The sequence below is a fragment of the Zootermopsis nevadensis genome, unplaced genomic scaffold (genome assembly GCF_977971745.1).
Source record: "Zootermopsis nevadensis isolate Lab colony 2312 unplaced genomic scaffold, Znev_1.0 Znev_ptg000011l, whole genome shotgun sequence".
Lineage (NCBI taxonomy): Eukaryota > Metazoa > Arthropoda > Insecta > Blattodea > Termopsidae > Zootermopsis > Zootermopsis nevadensis.
The window spans coordinates 1,104,644-1,117,127 of record NW_028259143.1 but is presented as its reverse complement, the minus strand read 5'-3'; the positions used below and the strand labels follow the sequence as shown (position 1 = coordinate 1,117,127).

The 12,484-nt window shown below is 39.7% G+C and overlaps 1 long non-coding RNA gene across 2 annotated transcripts in view; it reads right to left on the bottom strand.

The window, feature by feature from the left end:
- Window positions 1-11,604, bottom strand: part of LOC147874023 (uncharacterized) — a 236,715-nt gene extending 225,111 nt beyond the window's left edge. For both annotated transcript variants that reach the window (XR_015534661.1, XR_015534662.1), the window contains exon 1: window positions 11,459-11,604. This is a non-coding gene — a long non-coding RNA (uncharacterized LOC147874023). The remainder of the gene's footprint in view (window positions 1-11,458) is intronic.
- Between the last annotated feature and the right edge of the window lie 880 nt (window positions 11,605-12,484).

The following is a 12,484-nucleotide window of genomic DNA, read 5'->3' as shown; positions in this document are numbered from 1 at the left end:
TCTCTCTGTTTAGGAAGCAATGACGCCAGCACAGAAGTCTGCAAACCTGTTTATTTTGACTGGGAAACTGTAATACAGAAAGAGATTTATTGTGTTGCGGTTGTGCTGTGCATTAACACTATAATGACAGGGGCTATTTGATTCTCGGACGTTAACGCAAGACGTTTCACGACGCAGCCAGGTTCTGAAAACAATCTTACAGATCGAAACATATGAAAACTCTGTTAGTAGATTAACATGGCTCGTGAGCCTTCGTTTCCCGTTTAATTTTAACAACCCACAACGAAAATAGCTCAATTGCACAATTCAGATTACATAACAAATTATTTAGGATCCGTTGAAAGGTTAAACAAAAACACAACATTAAGAAGCCGGTAGATAACATATGACAACGACATAATTTTAGATACGCCATGACAGTGCCTCAACATAACGCGGAATATCCCTCCGCGTGTGTGTTTTTTAAAATCCAACGTGGTATTAGGGTGACAACCTCGCACAGTGAAATTTCTTGACATCTTATTCATCTTTATCTAATGTATTTTGGATTGCACCTACAGACAACCCAAGGCCGCCTCCTTCCAAATCCTTACATTCTCACCATTCACATTCATCTCCCACGACACCTCAAGTTATGTAACCACTACAGTTGAAACATCTTTTTAGTAATCAGTCGACAGATTGCTTAGTCATTCGATCAGGACTGTTCTACGTGATATTTCAGGTTCTCACGGCAAATATGAGTGGTCGCCCCGATGATGGTGGCAGCACGTACCTGTAAAACTTGGGTCAGTTTCTACGAGAGTACACAAAGCAACATCCCGGGAGACAGTCATCTTCTGCCAGTGCGGTTACAGTCACCTGCTGGCAGGAACACCCCCACGGACGTGTTCACATATTACGCGGTTCGTTGTCGGACACCTGTCCATTTTCACACAGGAAACACGACAGTCGTATTTAATGAATACCCCGTAGAAGAATAATGCATTTCTTTCATAATTACTATCATACCTCTCAACTCGGAAGGGGGTGTTCGCGTGACGCCATCTGACGAGACAGGTCAGTAGGAAACATCGTATTAATTAAATTACACTTCACATTCGATACGCTTCAAATTTTAGATGTCATCATTTTGGGTGCGGCTTTAAACCCTTCGTCATCAAGCAGTGACACCAACAGATGAAACACGCAGAATTTTCGGTTTCAGGACGAATTTAAAAATATTTTTCGTGTAGGATTTTAATTTCTCACGGCGGTGAGTACGAAGACAGCTGCCTGTCTTTTGGGTTGTAGCCCCCGTGTAATCTGGTAGAAGTTTACCAACGTTTCAGAGGTCCCTACTGCCTCCATCGTCAGAGTGATGAGTCGCCAAGCGATATTCGGCTACTGTCGTTTCGAATTTCTGTTTCCAAATTAGTTTGAATCCTTTAAAAACGCATGTACAATCCGCTTTAACATCTGATAATCCTAAATTTTCCCCCACACGTTTTAATTTTTCTTCCCTAAATCTGACTTTCTTCTCGGTATAAGGACACAATGCGTCAGATTGCCAGAGACTTATCGCTTAAATTAGGTTGGGTTATTATTTAATTTGTGCAAAAATAAATCAACTTCCAAGAAAAAAATTGTGATGAAAAATAAATTCTGCGCCCAATGTGGGGTCTCCCGAGGAATCTTACGACAAAGAATAAGGTATCGATCAAATACGTAGCGCATATAAAAAAACATTTTATATAATCCCTCTCCAAAATATCACTGGGTTAGATTTACACAATAAAGTTTACATCTGACAGTTACCAACAGATTGATACTTACGAATAACAAACACTCTGCCAAAGTGACATTATGTGACAGGATTTCTGAAGAAGCTGTCTTGCCAGGAAGCGGGGGACAAGTGTTATTTTTAACCATTTTTATCATATATCAAGTTTAGGCTTCAAATTCTTTGAGTTTAATTAATACGCAGTCATGCAAGCAAAGGGAAAGTTAGACAGCGAACAATCAATTATCCTCATTGCAATTAGCGGTGGGTCACCGGGCGTTAGCGTAATATTTCTCCGAGCTGTCGGCACAGCGCTTTGTCGTCCGCCCGCAAGTTGTTAATAACGGACACCGCGCATACCGATAACAAAACAACTCCGAATAAAAGATTGCAAAGAATTCCTTCCGTACAAACATGCGTGAGCTCGATAAAAGCAACACGCATTTACGCGTGGCGTCTAAGATAAAATGTGGCCGGCGTTCCAGCACACGATTATAACCATTCGTGGATTTCATACACGCATATACAGGATGTTTGAAAGTGTATATCACTTTTATGAAGAACACAAAGGGCGACATCTATCTTGTAATATTCTTCCCTTAAAATACACACAACACTGTGTCTCGTACTGGAGTTCTCAGCCAGAGAATGTGTTCGCTGTGGCCCGCGTTTTTTTCTGTTATAATTCTGCATCATGAGAAAATATTTACTTTACATATTATGCACCGATATTTAGGTTAAGTGAATAATAAAATTGGATCAATATACAAACATCACACAAATCAAGTTATCATATTCACCGGATTGTTATTATTTTATAAGATATTTTGATTCAAGTCACAAATCAGTTAACTCCCTCACACCTTAATGGTTTCACCTTCTTAACCTCTTACTGCTACAGTGAACTCATGGCACTTCTTTAATATTATACAAGAAAGGCTACGAATTTAAACTAATACATCATCAACAACAACAACAACAAATTTGATGCGAAAGTCCAGTGAGTTTTTGTCACCTTTGTAATTCTGTGTTTCCGTCTCCAGCCTGATTAAATAAATTAAAAATATATAATACTAAAACATGTTATATGGGAAAGAAAAATAAATTCACATAAAATTTTAGAAGGAAATCGTAATGAGGAAAACCACTTGAAAATATATATATATATATATATTATTTTATGATAAACACTGAATAATCAGTAATGTAATTTATTTAATTTATTTTAGATGTAGATTATATATTATGTATAACTTGAATTATACACCAACAGCTTTGGGGGTACAAAGTTGAAGAGAAATGATATCTGGGGATACGCGAACAAAAAAGGTTGAATACCACTGGGTTAAAGCGCCGAAGATCTTAGTTCTGCAAAACCTATACAGACGACTCTCTGTACCGCACTGGTTTAAAATTAGTCAGCAACAAGCGAAATACAGCGAAACAAATGTTATTTCTTTGTGTTTTAACCTTTTTGCCTTTGAAACGCGGGTAATTTATTTAGCAAAATATTACTGATTTATATAAATGTCACGCCACTGCAACGCAGTCAATGTTTTTAACCAGGGTTTACATTTCCTTTCCTTCAACTTCACTCAGGCTCTATAGAAAGTGTACGTCAGCTGAAGACCTACAAGTGTTCCGCTGGGAATCTATCATAAAAGCGTCTCTCGGCTGGCAAACTCCCTCGGTTCTTCATGAGGAAAGAAATTATCGTGCCCTTTTGACTTATAGTTCAATTGTGTATTTCACTTTTGAATAAAGTGAATGAATTTTAATCACTAAACACAAAGATTTCAAAAGGAACAAACACACTGTAATCATTAAAACCCTCAAGAGTTCGTATGTAATATAATAATAATTTATCCCAATTTTTTAAACATTTGCGTTTCGGAATTGAACTCTTTTGGGGAGTTCAGCCAAAGAATGTCTTCATGGCAGTGACTAGTACCGATGAATATTGTTGGGTGGGGGTTGGGGGGGGGGTTGGATACGATTCGTTGCTGGCAAGGGGGTACGGGGGTAGAGGGTAGGGGTCCGGTCAGGGGGTGAACGGTACCATGCAGTTAACCCTCGTACTCCGCTACCCTAATTAAGTTCCACAGAAGATTACATGCGTGCTCAAACGTGGTGCTGAAGGGAAGCAGAGAGGGTGAATGTTAGTTCTTAAATGTTATAAAACCCACCGAAACCTTCTCGTTACGATAAGAAGCATTCAAACTTTCGTATACACAAAAGTGTAACTGGCTGAGCATGGTGACGAGAAATATGATGTTCTTTTGTTACACAGAAAACAGCTTTTCGGTTAGAACGCTGGCCTTGTAATCCTGGGGTCTCGGGTTCGAATTTATAACTTGTGTTGGGCAAGGCCGTGGTCTAGGCAACACGGAGTTTTCCTCCGTGGCATCCCAACAATTACTCCATTCACACACAGAAGAAGGCAATGGCAAACCACTTCTGGATCATCTGCCAAGAACGTATATGAACAGGTCCCAGTCCGAGAAAAGGATGGAAGGATCCTGTTCATATGGACCTGTCGTCAGACAGAACACTAAATAATAACTGAGACAGTGCAGTAATTATGGTGGAACAAACCACGTGACATTACGTACATAAACATGAATCATCTTGGTGCAATATGCGTAATTCTATAAATAATACATATCTTGCGTTGATAATATGTGATTACCAAATTCCAGAACACTTACATACGGTAATACAACCATTACACTTACTGATACAAAATAAACGTCCAGATGCAAATAAATTTTAATATTATATTAATATATTTTATTAAAAAGTGTATTTCTGATGGTCAATTATTGTTTTGTCGAAATCAGTCGCAACAAAAAAAATGTTTTTTTTTTTTTATTAAAACAAGAATTTCGATATAGAATCGCTTTAAGGAACTATGACAAAATGTCACAGACGGCTACACGGAGCTGAACCTTGCCAGTTCAATGGAATGCAAATATTTGCTGATCAAATCAAGCAAGCAGGAGCTACAGCACTTCCAGCCATTTTCTTCCTGCGCGTACCAAAAAATAAAAATGAGACAGAAAGTGAAATTTGCCACAACCCGCTGTATACATGTTGGCACAGAACTTCCTTACATGATGGAGACACCGCGATACACAGTTTCATTCAGAACGGATTTATATTACACCATCCTTTGCACACAAGCAGGGCACGGTCTATTTACACGAGCGTATAAAATATAATACGCGTGTTTTTTTTTAAAAAAAAATTCACAAGCTATTATTAAGTAAAAACCTTGTGAATGATAACAGCAATGTTATCATCAATACTGGCCATAGTCTGTAACGTAACTATTATAAATTCTGGAAGTTCCTGTGGATCACGAAATGCGGCCAATGGGCTGTGTTCATGCAAACAACTGACGTAGTTCCCAAAAATATGTTGGCAGTAATATCGAGCGAACAATAAAGACGGGACCAACTGTTCCAATCGAGGGAAAAAAAGTACACACACATTAAGAACGCTTTCACGAACCAAAATTAATATATTTTCGCCTAAAAATTGTTGGTTAATTCAAAGATTTGTTTGTAGATGCTCTGATAGTTCAGCATGTTTTAAAAACCACAGATTATTTCATGTTCCCTTCTCACGTATCTGACGACAGATCAAATGTATTTTGAAGAATAAACATAAACTGACTGAGTCTACAGAAGCTGATGGTCTCTCAGCTAGTCAATGAATTATCCATCTTATGTCGCAACCCCACGGTTCATTACCGTCTTCACAACAGCCAGCCACGGGACCTTATTCTGAGTAGACCGTATCTTCACACCATATTCCCTTAAGACCTGTCTCAAAGTCCCTCCCATCTATGTCTAGGTCTTTCCTTCTTCAGATATTATGATCAAAACTTTACATATTATTTAGATTATCTCCCTCAGTTACTTAATGGTTTTGGGCAAAACTTTGCCCTTAGCTTAATTAAAATAAAATGAAAATTTGAGGTCGAAAAAGGTTTAATCAACTGGGCTGGACATACAAACTGGGTAGGGAAACCAAAATGTTGATCAGGAAAACACGTGGAAAGCAGAAGAGACGAATAAGGATAATATTAAAATTGGTTATAAAACTCATACTGTGTTGGTGTGCAATGAATTGCTGGAAAGAGTAATGTTACGTCCTGTGCTGTAATTAAGTATTTTCAGCATTTAATCTTGGCATTTAATTTCTATATAACCGTTTAATTACCCCCCCCCCCCAGAAAAGAAAATTAGTGTCGTGATTTGAAAACAAAACACTGACACCTCTAGGAATCAGCCCCGGGCCAGGACGAAGCTCTGCTGGGGCGACCAGTGGCCCGTGTGGTACAAACAACCCTGTTGTTAGAGGAATAATTTTCACCCCTTAAATAATTTTCGCTCACTGACATTTGCGTCACAGCGCTAGACTGATAAATACAGGGGTTTTTTGTCGTCGGTACTTTGCACCCAGCATCCCCCCCCCCCCCTACAGATTGGTCTCTACCGGAGGAAGGGTAATTCCGTTATGATGGCTATATTAACGTTCCATGAAGGCGGGTGACGGCCAGCTAATGATTCCAGCCGCACGACGACGACGATAAATTACCCTCGTAGGACAACCGCAAGACAAACGACCACACGGCGCACAGAACAACAAAATCTCCGACCGAGAGAATTAAAAAAAAATACGACAAGAATTTTCAGTATATAATAAACGGGCGGACAGACCGAGAACCCACCGGGCAAATACAAACCACTTCTAGCCGTTTAAATTATCGCTCTGTGCGTATTTCCTTAACACAGGCAAATTCTTCAATGATAAATCATTCCAAGTTTATCAGGGCAGTAATCTCTGAAACGTCGGTTAACATCCCACACGACAGTCGCTTTCATGCCTGCGGCCGTTGTAATCTGAAATCCAAGTTTGTTTCCTGTCCTTAGTTTATTTAACCAAGACACGCCTAGACGGCAGAATAAAAGTAGGTAATTAGTGTCTGCTATCTTTAAAAGACGGAGAATTAATTGATTGCTAAACGACGATCAGCTTTACGAGCTAAAACATAAACAAGCTAATTATGAAAGGTGATTTGTAAACGATGTCAAAAATGGACGCAGTCTAGCAGATTAACCCAACGTGACTTCCGTTGAAGGTCTTGAGGAGAACTCCACACTCTAAGATAAGATACAAGAACTCCACACTCTTCGAATTTGTATTTGTTGGCCAGGAATCACAGGGGTCCTAATTTGTCCACCCCTTCCGTTAATTTCTAGGTTAATTTTTTACCGTCTTTCTGTAATTAATTAAAAGTTACACAGCAAACAATTCACTTTTGCCGATTGTCTGTTGTTTGTGACTGCAGCTCCGCACAGCCATCTCATTATGTACTAAATTGTCGCGGTGAATATAGATCACTTTTCCACTACAAAACGTATTGTGGTTTCCTAGCGACACGAATAAAATCGGTGAAACAGAGAGAGCAGGACGTGATGAAGATGATAATAATAAAGATATTAAATTAAGCCTGCATAAATAATTACAAATAGCCTGGATACCTCAGTCAGAACACTGGCTGACTGCAGAGTGGACAACCAGGGTTCGATCCCCGACGGGGGCAGAGAATTTCTCCCCTATCCTCTGCGTCATGACCGGCTCTGAGACCCACCCAACCTCCTATCCAAGGGTACCGGGGTCTTTTCCGCCGGGGGTAAAGCATGGCCGCCACGCTGACCACTCACTCCTATCGAGGGCCGAGGTAGCTTTTATAAATAATTACTTCCTGCTAGTGAAGAACCACGGTGTACTCGTAATTCCTCAAAGATTAATTGTAAATAAATCTCTTTAAGTATTTTATTGGACAAGGATGAATTTTCAACAAAAATTTGGGCTGACGTATTAAAAAAGATCGAAGTTAAATCTGACCATAGCGAACAAGCGACCCGTCTCGATAATGAGACATACGTTATCACGTTGGTACAACTGTGTGTTGGGTAGAGAAGAATGGCTAATCATCAGTTAACTCCTCCACAGCTGGTGGATCAATTAACTGGCTGATGGATAATGTACACTGAATTGATTGCTCAGGGTTGCGTGTGCCTTCGGTTGTTGTACCAGCCGCTCCCTACCAGAAGCTCCGTACCAGCCACGTGTTGCGGGTAACATAAATAAATCGCACGGTAGAACCGCTGTCTGCTGCATTCTTGTCGAGTAGAAAGCCCCCCCCCCCCCCCCCCGGCAACTTCTTTTTTTACATACATCATGTTTGCCTAGAACAAGTAACTTCGTTTTGAAAGCGGAGTTAATTTAATAAATATGGTAGCAAAAATATCGATATGTAGTGAAATCGATTCTTACACGTCTACTGATCATTTAAGAGCAAGTGGTGACTATATGTACCACATTCTTTGTCATCAAATAACTGCATTTTGCCCACAATGTATTTATGTGTTTCGAATGATTCTCGCTGTAAACAGCGATTAGTTCCTTAAACAGCGTTAACCAGTTGATCTTTGTAATGGTGAAGTGTCGTGTTTTCTTCGCGGTACGGACTGAATTCTTACGTAATATTTACACGAGCTTCGGCTTCAAAGGATTAACCAGTTGATCTTTGTAATGGTGAAGTGTTGTGTTTTCTTCGCGGTACGGACTGAATTATAAATATTTAGACGAGCTTCGGCACTTTTATGTAGTGTAATTAACACGAAGGCCAATTCGAGACGAACGCGATGGAAAAATAAGTTACGTTTAGGCGTGCTCTAAACTTAAATATTATTCCTTTACATTCTAGTTAACGGTTTATGCTCTGGGATGCAGTTAATCCTACATGCTCGAAGCAGGAGAGAAAAATTACACAACCTGGAACTTCGTTAATTATAATTTTAACACCAAAAAAGGATGACAAAATGGGACGGACATGTATCACGCATTGGAGAGTAAAAAATGTTAATAAAATGTTACTTGTGAAACCTAGGAGAAAGCGACCACACGGAAGAACTAAGTGTAGATGCAAAGATATTATTAAAAAATTACCTTGAGAAAATGGGATGTGAGAAGGATTGGATTCATCTAGCTCAAGACAGGGACCGGCAGTAATTAGCTTCCTCGTTCCGTGCACGGCTCTTAATTACTTGACCAGCTGAGCAGCTATCAGCGTCTTAATAATGACTGATCAATTAAGTTCGTTCATCCTCCGCTACTGGAAGATTATGCGCGGTCAAGATAGGTATCACGAAGCGATCAGTTTAGTCGTAAAATTGCTTACAAACGTCATTGGCGTTGGTGCAGACGACATTGATCAAGAGCCAGGGTGAAGGAAGGAGGCGATTATTCTGTTCCTGCTTCAGAAACCGAGTTTCAAGTTTGTTTCCCCCATATAAATAAAATACTTCCGCAAATAACGTACAACGCCTCGCTAACCTGTTTTAAGTGTTCCTATCTGCGGTAACTTGTAAGATACTGTTTCTCTAAGAAACATCCTTAGTTCAGACCGATAAACCCTGAAAGTTACCAGACACAGCCATCAGGAATGGCGTTTCTGTCACATACAAAACATTTTAAAAAAGAAATTAGATTCATTACTCTGAGCTGTGACATCGAAAGGAAAAAATTAATAAATACGTAGAAAGGCGGTCACTACATTCAAAACTGTGAACCAAATATTTAATATCTTGTAAAAAAAATTACGAAACTTTCGGGACCGAACACTGAACTCTCTTAATGTTACACCAGCTCAGAATTTTGAACGGATCTCATCTTGATATTTAGTCTAAGATAAGACAATTGATAAATAATTAATTAGAAATTATATGGGAGGAAGTGGTCGTGGCCTAATTTAATGCATTATCCCTGTATTTGCGTGAAAGGACGGCAAAATCCTCGGAAAAACTCCGTCAGGTTAGTCGACCTCCGGGCTGGGATTTGAACCGGGAACCTCTAGAATACGAAATTGGTAACGTGGCTGACGAAAGGGTGGCACACCTGTGTCCTGTCCGGGAAGGGTTAAAATCTCGACCAGTGCACTCGTAACGCTCACAGGCCCTTAGGCATTTTCCAAATTTCCTCCGGACTACTTCAGGAACACAGCCTTAAATCAGTCTGCAACCACTTCCTGCCCCGTCCATCAGTAGCTGCAGTAGTCTGAGACGCCGACAGCGTCGTTATATGATATTAAACGACGTCTGTCCATCAACTGTTAAACGTATTGGAGCAGAACAGTTTCATACAACTTCCAAATTTTCCCTCAAGAGGGCAGATACTACAACGCGACTGGTAGAACTCCAAGTAGCAAAGTTTGAAACTACGTGACAGAGTACAGTATGTTCCTTACCATGTCCATAAGAGCCCACTACTAGTCCCTATCACGAGTCAAATTAATCCAGTCACCACCAGAAATCCATTTTAATATTACCTTCCAATCCACGCCTAGGTCAACGAAGATTGTATTCGGTTTACCATTACACTCCTTCGACAGAGCATTATCGATATATCTCGGGGTTTCTTCTTACATATGAGAACGTATTCAACGCACACATTTTTGCCCTGAACGGAATTCAAACCTAGCATCGGGGCAAAGACCTTGCTGCTATTAAATTGACTAACAGAAAAAAAAATTGAACGTCACAAAACGAAGAAAATACGCGAATCACTTCAGCTGCCCACTTTACAGAGTGGATTTGTGGGGGGGACTGTAGAAGTACAGTAAATCCTCCTCCAACGCGGATTATATTATACTCGTAAGAATATTTAATACTGACAACTATTTCCCGAACGCGTTAAATTCGTACAAATTGAAATATTCGCTCGCAGCGGCTGACCGGCTCAACGGATTTACTCCAAGGACTGTCCGTCTGTGACGAACAGAGGCAAGACTTCGATACTTAACAAGTGTCACTAACTAGCGACGTTTCGGAAAGGTAAGCACTGTCCGATAATGACGCTGTCCGGTACTATACGACCTTCCCGTATATCATTTTACTTTAAAGCTTAATTTCCGTTAATAATTTATTATATTACACTTTGTTCATAAATACCAATGCAGTATGTTCATATATTTTCTTTATTTCCGTGGTCGCTTACTCACATCGCCATTAAACCCATAGAATACTGAGTTCGTCCAACGCGGAATCACCGAACGTGCCATATGAGGGTTCACTGCACTTCACGTTAGATAACAGGATTAATTCACATCACGGAAGTACTAGATTATCCTTTCATTTATCCGTCCCCCCCCCCTCGACCCTCAAGCAGATATACCCTAAAATATGCTATAAACACGAATCTATAGTTCACAATTATCCTACAGAACATAAGCACTTGATACAGCATCGTAAAACTTATGTTTTAAATTTTATATTAACGCATGCAAAATTAAGGCTTGTGGCTGACTTCGACAAATCTAAAAATGGCTATTTTCTAAGCTGTTGCATCGCGTAATATATCATAAGTTTATGGCCACAATAACTTGAAATCTCACTTCAACATCTTTACAAATGAAACGTGTCCAAATCACACGATACATTGCAACTTCTTCAACTCAAGAACGTGTTACGTTTTCATCAATCGTCTAGTTCCAGTGTCACGTGACAGTTCAGTTGCTATCTGACGTTCAAACCCCGAACGTCATTCAACCACCATAATTACTGCATAGCCTCTCTACGGAACAGCTACTAAACATAATGTTAACATTATAATTGTACTCGCCATCATGGAATCCTGAACATCGCAAACCATATTAACCGTTGTCAAAGCGTATTTATTGTTTAAACACCAACTATTAACCACAAATATATTAAACAACACACAAAATGGGCGCTCACAACTTAAAACGTGTCCTCCTTCAACTTCAATCCCCACTACCGGAAGTGCACCGCTACGTCACACTGAGAAGCAGGGCTGCAAATCGAGCGAATTTACATTTCCCTTCAATTTTCCCCATGCAACTGGTGGAGAGGGTAAGAATCAGAGTTGCGTCTAAACGGTCAAATCTCCAGTTAAAAGATTTTTTGGTATCTCCAGCAAATCAGAGACTTTTTCCCCTATCGTAAAATTTAATTTAATTCAAATTCTAACCGGTATGTCGCGAGATTCTAGGCATACCACAAAACTTTGTATAAAAGAACTATAATAAAATTAAATACGTATATTAAAAAAATCAAAAGTTGTAAATATCACATTATCCCTAACCTAGTATATTTTATTAATTAGTTAACATCATATTTCTGTTTCGCGATTAGCAGAGGAATTTTAATGGAGTGATTCGTATAATTATTTGTAGTAATTTTGGTTGTTTAAAATTAAGAAAAAATGTTACCTTTTACAGACTTACTATTTCATATTTGGCTGTATAATTACGCTAAATACATTTCCTTTCAGAACGGGAATTTCGATAGATACATCGATTAAACATTTTCCTGCATGAGGATGAACGAGGCATGGAAATACAAAGGGACAAGAACTGGAGGAGTGCCAAAGCCGAGAAATGTCGTGGAATATCGTGAAGAACCTGACCTACCAATGCCATAAGCAGATTGGTCCAATAATCTGCAGACTTGGGGCGATCACTGAGGCGAAAATTATGTCTCCTGGCGCGTGGAGTGCAATGTCGGAGTGCGCATGCGCAAGTACCCATTCAGCCAGCTCCACCATCTCCGTAGACTTCTCATGAAGCACGAACAGTGCACTGCAATACCTAAAGCCCTTGTTCAGAACAAGTGATGGACTAGAAGC